Source organism: Danio rerio, chromosome 21 (assembly GCF_049306965.1).
Source record: "Danio rerio strain Tuebingen ecotype United States chromosome 21, GRCz12tu, whole genome shotgun sequence".
Classification (NCBI taxonomy): domain Eukaryota; kingdom Metazoa; phylum Chordata; class Actinopteri; order Cypriniformes; family Danionidae; genus Danio; species Danio rerio.
The window spans coordinates 17,455,378-17,473,490 of NC_133196.1; the positions used below are offsets into that span (position 1 = coordinate 17,455,378).

The 18,113-nt window shown below is 33.4% G+C and overlaps 1 long non-coding RNA gene across 1 annotated transcript in view; it reads left to right on the forward strand.

Annotated features, from left to right (window-relative positions):
* Positions 1 to 17,547, forward strand: part of LOC141379836 (uncharacterized) — a 152,905-nt gene extending 135,358 nt beyond the window's left edge. The window contains exon 5 of the long non-coding RNA XR_012396691.1: positions 15,517 to 17,547. This is a non-coding gene — a long non-coding RNA (uncharacterized lncRNA). The remainder of the gene's footprint in view (positions 1 to 15,516) is intronic.
* Positions 17,548 to 18,113: the final 566 nt, after the last annotated feature.

Sequence of the window (18,113 nt, forward strand, 5' to 3'; positions counted from 1 at the left end):
GAGGGAAAAAAGATGCAGCGGAGGGAAAAGGGTGAGAGGAGAGAGAAATACAGAGCTGAGGAGAAACACAGGAAGCGGAAGAGAAAAATATAGATGCGCACAGATCATTCACAAAACAGAGAAAGTTTTGTCTTCATTTACCACATCTTTTCTTCTGAAGAACACAAATGGAGAATTTAGGAAAAATCCTCATGTTGCTTTTTACATTATGATTAAAATAAGTCAATGAGTATGTTGACATGGATACCAATAATCTGATTTTAAAATGATTAAGACAAATAACACTTTAATTAAGAATCTACCATGTAAGCAGTGATTTTTGTCTAATTTAATCTGATTAAGGTCATAATAGAACTATACAGAAATGGGATTAAGACATGTGGAGTATGCTGGTGTTCGTCACATTATTGAAGTGCAGCACAGACATGTAAACACTACAATTGAACTATTACCATCATGTAGGACTTTTCACTGTGTTTTGCAACAGGATAGTCCATAGACACCTGGCTGTTTGACAATATTCTCTGTACCTACCGAGTCAGTGAAGGACCACAGACACCTGCATCATGAAATGCAGAGTTTTTTTTTCAATAAAATGTGTGGTATCAAAACTCTTCCAGCAGTCCATTCTCGCAATCAATATCTCACTTGTCACGGGGGCATGCATAGAATGTTCCTGAATGAAAGTAAAAGTGCCAAACTGCAGTTATAGTTAACAAATTAAAAATGAAACTCTTTCATTACATGAAAGTCCTGAGGAAATGTGGATAGTGGTGGTGCAATGACGTTAAACGAATTATGTGCTACAACATGTCAAAAGGGATCATGAAAGCAACAATGAAAAAGCAGCTCATGTAAACATCTTAATCTTATTATTGTCTTCAAATTATAATTTGATTACTGATGTCCATGTAAACGTAGTCAGTAGCAAAACTAGAATATTGCATAAAAGATGAATAAAGCAGCATTTCCATCCAACGAGTCAAAGAGAACAAAATCGGCACTTCCTAATTAACTGGCGCCAAATATCTAAAGTAAAAACTGAATTTACTGAAGTAGGAGAAGCTGCGTGAATCTGTTCTTCATTTAATAAAAGACTTGCGCCTCAGAAGACGATGCCGACTCGAAGTGAACGCGCGGTGGTGTTTGAACGCATCAGACTCGGAGCACAGACACTCTTGAAAGATCTGTAGGTCATTAATAATATAATAACAATAATTCTGAGATGGTTGAGGCATTTTACAATGACCAAAACAACATTTCAGAGGTTTTAGTGTGGTCAGCCGGCTGGTTTGTCCATTCACACATTTATCATCACATCTCTTTTACAGTAACAAAATCACATGACCTTTTTAATGCGCATACTGGAATTTGTGCGGTAAAAGTGTTTCCATCGCATTTTATACGCATCTTTTGTTATCGAATAAAAAGTTTATCCTACACGGTTATGTGCATACTTTTATGCACATTTTCAAAACAGATGCGAATATTGGTGTTTCCATCAACCGTTTTTTATAATATAATAGAATATAATTTATGATATACAGTCAAGCCCCAAATTATTCATACCTCTGAAAAATTCTGACTTAAAAATTTTTGGTCAAAATTTTGGTCAAAATGTAACTAAAAGCTGAGAAAAATGTTGTTCCACAATGATGACTCTTGTACTTTTTCGGTCCATTAAACTTGCTGGTTGAATAAAAGTAACTAGTCAGAATTTGGCAGGTGTGTGAATAATTTCAAGCTAGACTGTAAATTCATACACATCTGAAGTCAGAATTATTAGCCCTCTGTACACTGTAAAAATACTGGATGCCTTAAATTTTTAAGCTGAATCAAATCAACCTTTCATTGAACTTATATTATGCTAAACTGACTTAAAACAGCTGGTGTAACTTAAAAAAATTAAGTTGAACATGATTAACTTAGTTTAATAAGTTACAAGGTGCTAAAAACATATGCTGTCAGGACTAATTGATCATTTAATTTTTTACAGTGTTTATTTTTCCCCAATTTCTGTTTAACAGATTTTTTTCAACAAATTTCTAAACATACCTTTTAATAACTCATTTCTAATAACTTATTAAAGTTATTAAAGCGTAAAGTGCAATTTAAAGGCTTAATTGGGGTAACTAGGAAAGTTAGGATTAAACAAATTACTGTATAACGATGGTTTGTTCTGTAGACAATTGAAAAAATATATATTGCTTAAGATGGCAATAATATTGACATTAAAATGGTTTTAAAAATTAAAAAAAAAAACTGCTTTTATTCCAGCCGAATTAAAGCAAATAAGACTCTCCAGAAGAAATAAATATTTAAGGAAATACTGTAAAAAAATTCCTTGCTCTGTTAAACATAATTTCAGAAATATCTGAAAAAGAAATTTACAGGAGTGCTAAAACAAACAAATATACAATATACAACATTTAATATACAAAACCATACATCAGCCAAGAAAGAAATCTGAACAGGCTTCATGCACGGTTCCTTTCTGGTTTTCGATTAGACACCTCAGGCAATTCCAGTGAACTGTCAGTCGTCAAGATGTCATTCTGTACTCACTGCCTTCTGCCTCGGGTCAACATCAGAAATATACACCACCTGATCCAAACTCTAAAGGGGGTCACACACTAGATGAGAAGAGCTATACCATGCTATGTCATTCAAATTCAAACATATGGATGCAAACACACACTGGCAGCATCTAACTACAACTCCAGCTGTTTTGAACTAACTGTCCAGTCGGAGATACCCGTGAGCTGTCCCAGCTAAAATCACAGTGTGATTTTGATCATGTAAAACAAATTAAAGGATTTAAACTGGACTATTGATATTTCCAAACTTCAAGCGGGGGTTAGATCACACTTTTTAAACAAATATTCTATTAACAATACCCAGAAAATGTTATATTATCTCACTCGCAATTTATTTTTCGCATCACAGCTTTTCAACTGGTTGTTTTATTGAGAAATGTTTTAACAGTCAACACAAGGTATGCATCCATATGTAAATTTTGGCTAATAACGATAACTTTTTAACATTAGAAATGCAGGGACAGTTATTTTGTCCTTTTTAAATAGTGCTAGTTTAATAACATATTATTTATTATATATATATTTACATTAATAATAATTTTGTTAAAATAAACCCAAATCTGTGTATATTTTATTAAAATTACCAAACAAAAGAGTTCAAAAGAGCATTTCTACCTTGAATGGCCATACTGTTCACATGGACTGCATGCTTTTCAGCATCGGCTACTTTTACCCATGCCTTTGAATATTTGTGCCTTTGTTGCCTAGCAACTTTCTGCTAACAAAAACATAACTTTTCTTCAGACTTGTCTTTCAAACTTGCAAAACAACATGTCACTGCAGTGAAAAAACGTTGCTTATTTTTGTTTATTACTGATATGAATTGCATTGTGAGACCTTGATCTCTGCTCTGTTGACTTTTTGTGTTGAAAACTCAACCCTGCAGTTTAACAAAGACTTTAATTAACATTTTAGTAGTTTGAAACAATATATTGGAAAAAAAAACATATATATATATATATATATATATATATATATATATATATATATATATATATATATATATATATATATATATATATATATATATATACACACACACACACACACACACACACACACACACACACACACACACACACACACACACACACAYATATATATATATATACACATATATATATATCGTCATCATACATATATATAGTCACCTTACAATTATAAGGTTCTATCTGACATTCTCATTATATGACCACTTATTTACATTATGGGATTTTTTTATAGGTTGTTTACATTTTAAGACTTTTTATTTAAAAAAAAATGTTACACACATACTGTTTGCTATGGAATGCAAAAACTTTAAAGCTCATTATCTCAAAATCATTCAGAACGCAAATAGAACACTATTTGTATATATAGTGCTCAGCATACATGAGTACACTCACTTTATTAGGAAGCTATGCAATATTATATTTGTGCATATACATTAGATTAGTTAGAAGACAAAGACTAGATTTTGTAGGTTGCAATTTATTATTATTTTTTAATATATATTTTGCTTATTTTTAATTGTAGTATCTTGCAATTTCTATGTTTGGTGACTAAAATATTATTTTTATAAATATATCTGTTAAATTAATCTGTTTTGTTTAAGTGCACCAAAATACATTGCCTATATTCACTGAGAAATTGATAAACATATTCATTTTTAAATGGTTGTACTTAAATGTGTTTTGTACCATAAATTGCAACACAAACCCAGATAATGCATCATTTCAACCTATAAAAATGTCAATAAAGGTCCCTTATTTAGTTTATTTTTTTATTTTATTTTTTTGCCATGCAGTGGAGAACTATCTGAACAAATTCACTGTGGAAAAAAGAGCAGATGCTGCAGTGTTCATAATAACAAAAATAAAGTGCTTTTGCCATTGAATACACATAAGCCTATTGTTGGAGACCTCTAAAACAAAATTTGGAACCTTAAAGGGACATTTATTTATTAATTTTCTTTCAGCTTAGTCTTTATTTCAGAGGTCACTACAGTGGAATGAACCATCAACAACTCTGGCATATGTTTTACGCAGCAGATGCTCTTCCAGCTGAACATCTGTTTCCCATCACAACCCAGTGATGGGAAATGCCAATACACTCTCTCCTTCACACACACACACAAATCCATACACTGAGCCAGCGATATTTTGAAGAAAACTAAAAAACATGTAGCTACTGACTTCCATAGCTGGAAAAAATAAATCTTATAGAAGTCAATAGTTACAGCTTTATTTAAAATTTCTTCTCATTTTGTGTCCAACAGAAGAAAGAAACTTAAAGAGTTTTGAAACAAGTCAAGGAATAGCAAATAATGAGATAATTTTCAGTTTTGGGTTAACTATCCCTTTAAAAAAGCATAGATTACAAATTTGCTACACACACACACACACTCAACAAACAAATTAAAGCAACAGCAAGGGAGATGAGACTTTTTTTTAAAGCAGAGTCTTCTCTAAACTCTAAGCAAATGAGAAAACATGTCGTCCTCTACACTTCATGAAAAGCAGTGGCCGGAGTCACCAACACAATAAAGTTGGGGTGACGGTAATGAGGGCAAGGCTTTAGAAATGCATTCACAAACCGCCAAGAGGAAGCCAGCGGCCTGTGATCCGCAGGAGTCTCAAGGCCTCAGCGAGAGCATGGCGTGATTCAGGAGTGGCCTTCGCAATTTAGTTTGTGTGTTGATTTCAGGTCAGTACCGGGGTCACGCACGGAGGCACCACAAGCAAAACAAGCCAGTAAACCAACACTTTTATCTCTGGTAGCTTCTGCGCGGTTAATATCGGACTGGAATCAAGTCAGGCCCCATTGCATATTCAGTTTGAAAGAAAGAGAATCGCGGTGACTGGTTGGAGGGAGAGGTCAGGGGATCAGTGCTTCTACATTATTCGCTGGTTTTGTGGTGAGAATGTGGAGAAGTGCGAGAGGTTTAGTTTAGGTCAGGGAGACAGGGCTGACTGGCATGTTTCTCGCTGCAAAGACACGAGCTCTATTCATTCAGACTCAAAGAACAGCAACACCAGCACAATGAAGCAAGGCATGTTAGCATATCTCTACTGACAGAGCGACTCACAAACACACGCGCACACAGAAATGCACACACACATGCACAAAAACAAACAAACACACTGTAGGGTTTCTCTTTTCTTCATATTTTCCACAGGGACTGACTGATTACGCAAATACATAAAGAAACAACAGACAAACACAAAACGAAACAAAACAATGAGTATTGTGCCATTATATGGTTTATTCTATAACTGTAATTAACAGAATGCTAATTTTACATTTTGTTTTGATAAATTAGAGCAATGCCACATTTACTTAAATTAATTGTAATTTTTTTATGTTTTCTGTAGAAAATCAGCTCATTTTAAAGGGTTGTAATCTAAATAATGCTATAAAACATTATTTTTTTATAACTAAAATATATTAAAAAAAAAACTCATTATCACTAAATAGTTTTTTTTTCTTTTCTCAGAGAAAACGCAGGATTTGTTTTCATCCCTGAACTCCTGTTTAACCCTATTAAGCTGTGATATTGTCTCTTTAGAATAATAGTTTGAAAGGAAATTCGGACAGTTTTTGACAGAGTGAAACAATAGTAACAATCAAAACATATTATTCAAATGATTTCTCAAGTGGTGGTTATCACTGTTCCATTGTTTACCGTTACAAAAATGTTGCAAAAGAATGTGAATAGATATTTGCAAGTTTTGCCTTCAATAACAATTAATTTACCCCAAAACATTTTGAAAGGCATGGCAAACATGTTTTGAAGGACATATAACATAGGTCAATATTTCATTTTTCACATTGGATGTGGTATTTTTGTAAAAATTCCAAACCCAGGACCACAAAAACATAATATACAATTTACTGTAAAAAAGGGCCCTTGTGGTGGCCAGAGTGTAAAGTTTAAAGATTAAGTATGAACATATTTGAAATTTCTTAATTTTTAGGTCAACCATATTTCATACATTTTTGTCATACAACCAGTGTTTTAAAGTACTAACATCTACACAACATAACTTTGTTACACAGACTAAAACATAACCATGACCATTTAAATACCCCACCAAGAAAAAAAAAATACACACAATGCATTTTTTCAGCACATCTCATAATTTCTAAAATAATAACCTCTACCAAAAGGATGATGTGTCTGTTTTTGGTAAAAGTAATAAAAAATTAATACATACACTGTGAAAAAACTGAAAATATAGTGTAAGACCAATTAATTTTTTTTAAATATTTAAAATCAAACATTTTTGAACACTAAATCATCTTTATTTTTTTGAAGTATGCCATACAATATTTCAGATCTCATTTACATGTTTTCTTTATATTTTTTTTTACAACAAAATCAAAATCAAGGGTAGTAGTGCAACAGGATTAGGTTTGTTAGATTTTTTATTTTTTTTTGTAAACCAACAATGCTGAGTGTGTAAACCATTATTTAAAACGGTCATTCTTTAAATGACTTTAACATTCATTCATTAAAAAAATGGTCAACCGTTTGGTAGAGCGGCAGTCAAATGATAAGTGTGAATGAGAAAGTCATATGAAGAACAAATGCTCATTATCCCAAACAACTTTTCCCATAAGCGGAGAAGAATACTAACACATAAAAAACACTTTGTTTTTACAGATCTTAACTGTAGCATTTTTTTACAGTGTAAGTTTTGCATTCAAATTATACTTGTGTAAAAAACTGTAAAAAAGTATATGGGTCTAAGATTATTGATGTCAGATTTTATACATACAGTAATGCATGTAAAATATCTTTAATGCTTCAAATAACATTTGTGAAAAATAAAATATTATAAAATAGAAAAAGTAAAACAGATATGCTTTAGTCGGAATGAAACAGCACGCCTCTACATTTATATCATAATGAATATATTCAATAAATAAAGACTTTAAATAAAGACAGTTAAATAGTATTTTTTACTGCACTGTGAACCCTAAATAGAGACTTTAAATGTGTCATAAAATACTTGTTTTATATATAGCATGATACTTTGTTATACAAACTATTTTTACTCTGAATGGCATTTAAGTGGGTGTATTAACAGTGGTAAGAGTGTCATTTACCAATTTATCTAATAACATGTGTTGATCAATAGTCTAAATTGGAACGTATTTGGACGTATATATCTAAATTTGAATTCTTATTTAGCACGAATCCTTAAAATACTATATTCCTCAAGCACAAATGGCACAAGTGATCCTACATATCTTCTACAGATATTAAAGATAAGTTTCAAAACCACTTACTTTTCATTTATTTCATGCAACGCATATCGTTTTACACCGACCACACTACATGCATAATGAGTGTTCAGTAAGCTCAGAGGTAATGAGTTCATGTGCTTAATTGGATGAATTAAAGCACATACAGGTTTAAAATCAGCAACATGGCCTAAAATTATATTTAAAAAAAATAATCAGGACAAATATAGAATTTCATTCTCACCTGGGTAATGAATGAAAGTCTTTTAACACAGAGTCTTTAATATATTTCTTCAATTACTAAGTGATTAAATTCCCAATTTTTCCACCCTGTTTATAAGCCACCTATATTTAGCAGCTCATAAACTCTCACACACTACTGTTTATTTATTCTCTTCTCTTATTTTAATTGTACATTGAATATGGACTAACAAAAACGTGTTCATTTTAAAGATAAAACAGACAGGTCTGGAAAATGCCAAGGTCGTGGGTTTGATTCCTACAAAGTCCCCTTATACGCAAATCAACATTCTTTACAGAATATATGAAATGTGAACACAGATTATATGAAATCAATAGACAATGACATCTCGGCTACATCAAATAAATTCATGCATGTATTTATAAAAAAGAAAATCTTTTCAGTATAGATAATCGCTGGGAAACGTAACACAAAGTGGCTTAGTCTTTTCTGTCCTTGACGGATGGTTTTTGAAAGCATCTGAATTCAACAAACTGGACCTGAATGCAGACTGTTAGCTCTCTTTGTTCTGATTGAGCGGAGAAACACAGGTCAATCCAAACCTCCACTTTCTATAGACAATTGTTAAAGCTCACAGAAGAAGAACTGAAGAACTTTGAAGGCTGCGGAGAACAAAATGTCGGAAAGGTTGCTGTTCATTCGCAGAAGAGACAAATAGTCAATCTCATACAGAAGAACCTTGACTGAGTGTTTAGGACGTTGCTACAAAAATGGTCTTGTTTCACCCTCAAGAGTTTTTGTTTTTTGTAACAATGACTAGCTGACTGCTCATTATTCTGTTTTCTGCACTGTTGTTTGTCCAATCAAGAAACAAATGAATGTGGAATAGTTTACTTTAATTAATTTTAGCATATTAAAAACTATTTAAGAATAAAATCGGTTGTCTTTTAATCTGTTACACGACTGACATTTTTTTTTTTTTATAATTATTTTTTAGGGGTTTTTCACCTTTATTTTTAAAAGGACAGTAGAGAATAGACAGGAAAGCATGGGGAGCAGAGAGGGGGGAAGGATCGGCATAGGACCGCGAGGCGGAATCGAACCCGGGTCGCCGCAAGCACCGGAGTGCATGTGTCGACGCACTAATCACTACACCACTGGCGCCGACACATGACTGACATTTTTGACAAAAAAATATTGCTATTGATGAATCAGAATCAGATATAATAATAATAATCAAAATAAAGGTGATTTGTTGCCATTTATTGTTTCCTGAAAAATTGTAACATCTAAGAACATTTATTTAATCCACAAAAAGTCTTAAAGGGCACCTAATTTTACCTATTTTCAGATTTAATATCCATTTAAAAGTATTTTGTGTCTCCAGGATCTGTCCGTAAAGTTTCAGCTCAAAATACCCATCAGAATATTTGACATACCTTTTTTAATCTGGGAAAATCAAGCAGTCAGGACTTTGTAGCTGTTTTTGTCGCCTGTGCCATTAATGCGAATGAGCTGGCTCTCCCCGGCCACTATTCCCAGGTATGTGTCGGAGATCTGTCTGTATTGCTCTGGTGCATGTAGCCTTCATATAGATAAACAGCACCGTGACAGACAAGAATGAAGCAGATCTCCCTTACTACAGTAAGAACTTCCCCAGTGTTTCTTTGATATATTTGTTGTGAAGTTAATTCAAGCCTTTCTGCAACACAATGTCGTTATTAAGCACACACGTTCGCGTTTACATTCACATTTACTCGCTCAGTCACGCACGCATGTTTTTAGCTTTGCACTGTTTTTGGCTGACAAATGTGACAGGATACACGTTACTATTCCCTGCTGTATGGACATCTGTTATGTTAACGTACAAAATAATCTGTACTGACACTATGCGGCCATGGTGATGCATTATGTAGCGGTTTTACTGTATTTATTACAATCATGCACTGTTTTAAAAACGTTTTAAACTTGTTAAATACATTCTTGAGGTGCAGATGATCACAGCAAGTTAAACAGATCTTGTAATCCCAGTTGCTCTTCGCATGTCCTGTCTTGTTGATGTAATTATTTGCCTACTGCGGAGACATGTTAATACACGTCTGTCAATCGAATCGGTGGGCGGGGAAACCACACTCCTATGTCTCTCATTGAGTTTCTATCACTCCAGACTGTGGACAAACTATACCTACACACAGGTTACTCCAAACTGCTTACAAATGATGATTTTTATCATAGGTGCCCTTTAAGATTTTTTTAAGCTATTAAAAAATATTATTTGAAAAATCTATCATCATCATCATCATCATCATCAACTCTTGTTCATCATGATATTTGTTGATAAGAGACTAAGCTAAAGGAAAATGAATGAATGAATGAATTAATTATTTTAATTTACACAGCAAAAAAAAAAAAAAAGATTACTTTTAACAGGAATAATAAATAAAAATTAAAAAAAAAAAAAAAAAAAAATCACACTGCAAAAATCTTTTTTTCTTCTAGTCCAAATATCTAAAGATTCTTAAATCAAGAAGGGTTTTCTAGACATGCAAAACATGTTTTTGTTTTAGTTTTTCCTCAAAACAAGCTAAATAAGCTGCCGATGTGGTAAGCAAATTAATCTTATGTCAAAAAGAAATAATAAGATTATTTTGCTTGTTTTAGAGAAAGAAAAAAAAAACACTTTTGGCATATTGTTTCTTAAACCAAGACAAAGTTTTTTGTTTGTCTTTAAAATGCTTCTTGATTTAAGATTTTGATTTTAGATATTTAAACTATAAACAAGGCAAAAAAAAAAAAAAGGTTTTTTTGTCGCGTAGTGCATGACATTATTTTATACACGTTTAGTACATAAATGCTTTAAACAAATTATATCGCAAAAGATTATAAAGTAGTAGATAACACATTACAATCAAGCCTCATGAGTAAACATTAATACATCAAAACCAACAATTAAATAGCCATGTAATATGTTAAAGTTAATTAAAAATAAAAGCAATTTAATTAGGTATTAACTCCATTTATTAAAGTGATTATGACTTTGGATTTGGGCATTAACTAAGAAATTAACATCTGCTAATATTAACAAATGTTTCTGTAGTTGTCATTACACTGACGTTAGTTAAATTAACAGATTTTAATAAATTGAACTTTACTTTACAGAGTTAACAAACAAAAGGCTCATACATAATTTTAAATCTGGTAGGCATTATAGCATGTGAAAATGTCTATGAAGTCTTCAAGCATTTGTTGCTATGCACTGTAAAGAATTCTGGGATCCACACAATAGATTTGTGTTGAGACAACACGTCACAAAGGCATTAAGTTCATTTATTAATTTTTACAAATTTAAGTGGATTAAAGATAAAACAGGTTGTCCCCCCAAAAAACTCAAGAATTCAGTGTTGTTTAAGCTCATTTTAAAGGGTGCCTATGATGAAAATCAACTACGCTGGACAGACCTATATACATATATATGTGTATATACATGTATATATATAGGTCCATGTAAGCAACTCGCATATATAGTGACAGAATCACAATCAACGCAGAAATAAACAGCGATATTAGGATCTTGGTACCTTTAAGAAACATTCTGTATCATAAAACACAGCAGTTTAATTAAGATTTATATACACTGTAAACCCCAATATTGTCTTTACTTAAACAATCAAGTAAAGTTGACTGAACATTACTTAAAATATTGCATTTTGGTTCTGTCACCAAAGAACATGAGTTTATTTAACCTTTACACAATGACAATGCATGAACTTCAGATTTCAAGCTCAAAATCACAATTTAATCCTTTGAAAAAAAAAAGGTCATTTTTAATGCAAGGTCTTTTTTTTAAATCAGAAAACAAGGCTTCATGTATGATTATTTACCATAATGGGATTTTTTTTCTTTTAAATACTTTTTTATAGTATATAATTACACACACAGACACACTTTTAACTGAACAGTTTAAGTATAATCTACCAAACTGACATGTTAAATAAACTTAATTATGCAAGTTTTGGGAGACTCTGTTACTCAATTAAATTGAGGCAACAAGTTTACTCAATTCATTTCGTTCAGTCAAATTATTAGGGTTTTCAGTGTATATATATATATATATATATATATATATATATATATATATATATATATATATATATATATATATATATATATATATATATATATATATATATATATATATATATATAAATCTTAATTAAACTGCTGTGTTTTATGATACAGAATGTTTCTTAAAGGTACCAAGATCCTAATATCTCTGTTTATTTCTGCGTTGATTGTGATTCTGTCACTATATATGCGAGTTGCTTACATGGACCCCTTGCATACAGCATCTAACTCTATTTTAAACAGCGTTTGATACATCTTTTATGACTATTGTGCATGTAGCTCATGACCTTCTGTTAATTGAGTGACTGCATATTCATAAAAATCCATTTGTCACTCACACCGCAGGACTATTTCAAATGAACTAGTAAAGCTGATTAAAAGTGTTGAAAAACCTGATAAAAACACATGAAATGGCTTGATGACACAATTTTCTTGCTTGTGGTGACACTTCTAATTCTCTTATTTATATCTAATAAATAGAAAAAATGAATAAAAAACATAAAAGCCTTTACTATGAAAATATATATATATAGAAGACGAATAATTCATAACACCATATGTTTAATTTAACTCACGACAACTTATTCACAATACAACTTTTTTTATTACGTATAATGAGATTCAACTGTTTTACAGTTAGTCAGTTTAATGTAATGCTAATTGAAACGACTTAAGGTTAATTTCATTCAACTTAAACATTAAAGGCACCAACCATTGTTTAGTGTTGCTGAGTGTGAAAGATTGAATCTTCCTGTTAATACACTAAAAATAAAGATTTTAGATTGCATTAGCACATATATGAAGTATCTAGTATTTCAGAGGACATGTAACCAGCTACAAAACCTAACATAAACAGTGTCTTAAATCTTGATGATAATACCACATCCTCTACATAAATGGGAGGTGTCTTGATTGAATGTAATTGTTTGATCTTGTTTACTAAGGAAGGATATTGGATTGCAATTAGTGAACCTTTGGATCTACTTTACAATCTTGAAACAAAAAGTTAGTGGCAAAGTTGTAACTTTTCAACTATATCCAAAACAAGATTGGATAAAGCTTTATCCATGCTACAAATAAACATGAGAATCAGAAATTCGGCGTTAATAAATTCTTAAATACATAACTAAAGTGGTGTCGAGCTATGAAAAAGGAAGACGAGAGGACGCTGATGGAGAACTGACTGAAATAGGTTTAGTTTGGCTTACTGTACAAAAAATGACTTTAATTTTAATGGTAAAAACTGTACCAATGTAAAAGTCTGTTACATGTTTAATAGTACACTCCCTTAATATATACAATGAAGAAATGCAAACTTCACTTTTTATGCTTTTTGTTGACATTACTTTGGTTCATTTTTGTATTTTCCCATCCGTTATGTACATTTTTGTTATGGATTGTTTTGAAAGTTTTTGTTTATTTTTGTTACTTTTGTCTAAATTGTGTTGCCATGATGGTGTTTTTTAATTGTGTTGATGACTCTGCGGGCCTTTTCTTAGTGTGTTTCTCTGTTTGTGGGAAAAGTTGTTTGTGATGAGCATTGATTGGTTATGCAACTTTCTAATTCTCTACATGCTTTTGGTTGTGTGTTTGTCAATAGCTATGTTTCTATTCAAAGATGTGAATTAAATGTATGCGCAAAACTGGAATACCGCACAAAAGACATGTGAAAAAAGCAGCATTGCAATCCAATAAGTAAAAGCAAACAAAATCGTCGCTTCCTGATTAACTGACGCCAAATATCAAGAGTTAAAAAGGAATTTATTGAGGTAGGAGAATCTGCCTGAATCTTTTCCCTATTTAATAAATGACTTGCACCTCAGAAGACCAATGCTGACACGCAATTAATGCATAGTGTCGTTTAAAGGCTTCAGACGCGGAGCACAGCACCCTCAATAATTCTGGAGGTCATTAATAACACTAATACTGACATGGTTAAGGTGTTTTAGAATGATCAAAACAACATTTCAGATTTTTTTATAATGTGCTCAGCCTGCTGGCTTGTCCATTTACACACATTTTGACCATCACATGATCCCTTACAACAAAATCACATGACCTTTTTTAATGCTAGAATTTGTTTGCTAGAAGTAATTCCATCGTAGTTTATGTGCACCTTTTCTTATCGAATAAAAAATTGAGAATCCCACTCAGTTATGTGCATACATTGTTTTATGCGCATTTTTTTAAATTGATGGGCATCTTGGCATTTCCATCGTTTTTTATGTGCATATCCAAAATGTGCATAAAAATAGATGGATGGAAACGTACCTATTATCCGCTTGTTAAGTCTGACATCACACAAAGCAGCTTCCGGATCCAATCGCTCTATCAAACTGTACAAGGAGGCTCAACAAATGGTGTTTATAAAAATAGCGCTGTGATACTTTCAAAAATCATTAGCGTAATTTATATAACCATGCCTAATATCAGATGGCCAGAAAGGGCCTTTTTTTTAATAAAGTGTAAAATATTAATGTCTGTGATGCAGCAAGTGCAGAAGCTGTTGTGTACACCAGGATTTTATATAAAATTCCCTTTAATGTGTGATATGACTAAAAAGTGGTCATAAACAAATATTTTTTCAATTCAACTCAGTAGCAGCTTGGACACGGAAACAGTTTTCCATACGTCATGAATTATCAAGTGGATGGACATTTGCACTTCGAAACATTGTTCTATTATTACCATATATTAACAAAAAATTGTAATTTACTGTAAAACTTTAACACTGTTTTTACCGTAAATTGTACTTATTTATTTTTAGAGTGCTAAAAGCTACTTTGATTTAATGTAATATATACATATTACATATATAACATCAAATCATTTCTAGTGTTGCTGAGCATAAATTAATTTTACAGTTTTATTACTACACTAAAACTAATATATTTTGGATTGCACAAACACATAAACATATATTAAGGTGTGGAGAGGGGCGAGATGGTGGCTTAGTGGTTAGCATTGTCGCCTTACAACAAGAAGTCCCAGCTGGGTCAGTTGGCGTTTCTTTGTGGAGTTTGCATGTTCTTCTTGTGTTGGCATGGGTTTCCTCTGTGCGCTTTGGTTTTTCCCACAGTGTATGTGTGTGAATGTGAAAGTGTATGGGTGTTTCCCAGTACTGGGTTGCAGCTGGAAGGGCATCCGCTGCGTAAAACATATGCTGAATGAGTTGGCAGTTCATTCCGCTGTGGCGACCCCTGATAAATAAGGAGACTAAGCCGAAGGGAAATTAATAAATGAATGAAGGTGTAGAGAATCACAATTTACAAAACCCAAGATATCCACACTGTCTTACACATTCATGCACATTTTAACCAATGAAATCTGGGTGGTTGATAAAAATCACTACATTTTTTTTAGACATGAGTCAACTGATCTACAATCCTCTGAATCATGACAGAGACTCCACTACACTCCTCATCTCCATATCCTGCCTTCTCCTGAACGCAATTCAATCAAATCATCAAAATGTGACTGGATAAATCCACACCCATGATACAAATGATGGTAAACAACCCAATCAGAAATGCACCATTAACAGACTGGATTCTTAAATAAACAACTGATGAAACGCTGTCAAAAGCTATGAATACAGAAGTGGAGAGAAAGCTGCTGGAGGAAAAGAGAGGACAAAATAAGAGGGAAAGCGAGATGGAGGGAGACTGGCTACACTAACTGTCGAGGCAGTTAATATAAGGTTTTGGAGATAAGGCCTCGCAGACAAACATTGACAAAATCAGGCATTCCGCCGCAAAGCCGGCGCTGTCAGTCAAACTGAGAGACAGGCCAACAATCAGCACTCGCATGCCGATAAGCACGCCAGAGAGCGAGTGCAGAAACTGCATCTACAGGCGCTCCGTAATGGAGAGGGGGAGTGGAGGGCACATACAGGAGAGACAGACACAGCTACTATGCTACAAGCACATTCACATTACTAAACTGCACAAAACTTTTGACGCATTTTGTAAATGTCAATAATTAGCCTATGTGAAATAAGAGTGTTATGCAACTAAAGCACAAACTGGTCACAGATTTTAAAAATCCAAAAAGATTACTTTAATCGTAAACTAGACTAGTTTTTGATTGCTGGTTTGATGTGATCACAGAAGATTTGAGAGACTATCAGTATAACCAAACTGGCCCCCTATACCCTTGTTCACTATTCCCACATTAGTCCACTACAATACAGTCCACTTAGAGGAAAGAATAAAAATCAGTGTATTCGAACACCAAAAGAGTGGGAGGGACTGATAAATACTCAGACAAATTCGATTTTCAACTTCTCAGCCACACCCTGTAATAGATTAATACTTGGCAAGCTGTCTTTTAGTAGTGAAACAAAGACGTTTAATTTATGTCATGCAAACAAATGTTATTTACTTTATATTTATTTTTGCCTTTATTATGATAGGACAGGAGATATATTGATAGGAAAGGAATTGGGGGGTGAATCGGAATTAAAAAAGGTCCACAAACAAGGACTCAAACTTAGGACACCTGCAGAGCAGTAGCATTATATATCAGCACATAACCACTAAACTTTTGGCGCTGAATAAAACTAACTTTATTAACAAGTCTTGGTAAATAGTGGCATCTCTGTGTTGCTTGGAATCTTATCTTAAGTTGCACTCACACTATGCTATCTGAACCATGCCCAGGCATGTTTACCGGTTCATTTGACCGGCCCAGGCCCGGTTGGAAGAGGTGTGTAAGAACCTGGTTTGGTTGGGCTTTGGCGCGGCACGCTTGTAGTGTGAGTGCAAAGTGTGCCTGAGCCGAAACTGAAGACAAGACATTACTTTTGAGGGACTGTTTCATATGGATTTATTAATTATTAGTTTCAATGAACATAAACTGTTGTATTTTATTAGACGTAAACCCCTTGCTGCACGTCAGCTGCACCTTCTAATACGTGCAGCACGAGGACTTTATCATAATTTATGAGCGTCAAAAGTTGTGGATTTGTTCTGCAAAATATTTGACTATTATATTGAATATTTGACAATATAACTTAAGCAATCATCGCTGTACTGAGCGAGAGCACTTCTCTTCCTGTTAAACGGAACAGTCGTTTCATCGATGATTTAAGCGTGCTCAGGTGTGGAAGGCCAAATGCAGTGTGAGTGCAGGCCGACGGTGGAGAGGGGAGGCAGGGACTATCATGCTTCGGCACAGTTCAAGGCAACGGTACCTAGTGTGAGTATACCCTTAGAATCATTTGCAGTCGTTTGCATATTTGTCTATAGTTAAAGAACTCTGTCTTATCTCATATTATTTTTACATACACCCTTTGACCTGTAAATGCGAAAGAAAGTTTCCATTTTGTGAAATATTTCTTTTTCAAGTTGCCTGAAAAATCACCTCAAGCAAAAATAAAAAGCTCTGCAATGTAAGGCAATGTTTCCATTTGCTATACTTTTTCATTTCGCAGTTTTAATTTGCACAATTTGAAGGGTAATGAAAACGTGCCTACAGTCTGCACCATCTAGTACAGCACAACGAAAAAGAAAACAGGCAGAAAATGATGATTGAACAAAAAGAAAACAGTGAGCTGATAACAGATGTTTCTACAAAACACCTGAAAACCTTCTAAGATTTGAATCAAAAGCTGACGGAGGCTTGAATGCGTGTGTGTGTGTGTGTGTGTGTGTGTGTGTGTATGTGTGTGTGTGTGTGTGTGCAAAATTCAGGCCTTTCGTCAGAGCTATCCGTGCCTCATATTCCTCACACCAAGGGGGAGGGCGAGGGAAGGGAGCGAGAGGAAGGTGTGAGATCAGACTAGTAAAAATAGCACTTCCTCTCTTGGCCTCAACACCTGGGGAAATGCCAGAAGGTGGATGAGGGTGAGACGGACGGAGCGAGATGCATCGTGAGACAAAACAGCGTCATTTAAAAGATTTCAAATCAAAGACTGCTTTCTAATTGTTTGCACTTGTTGTTTTCTTTATAACTGAAAA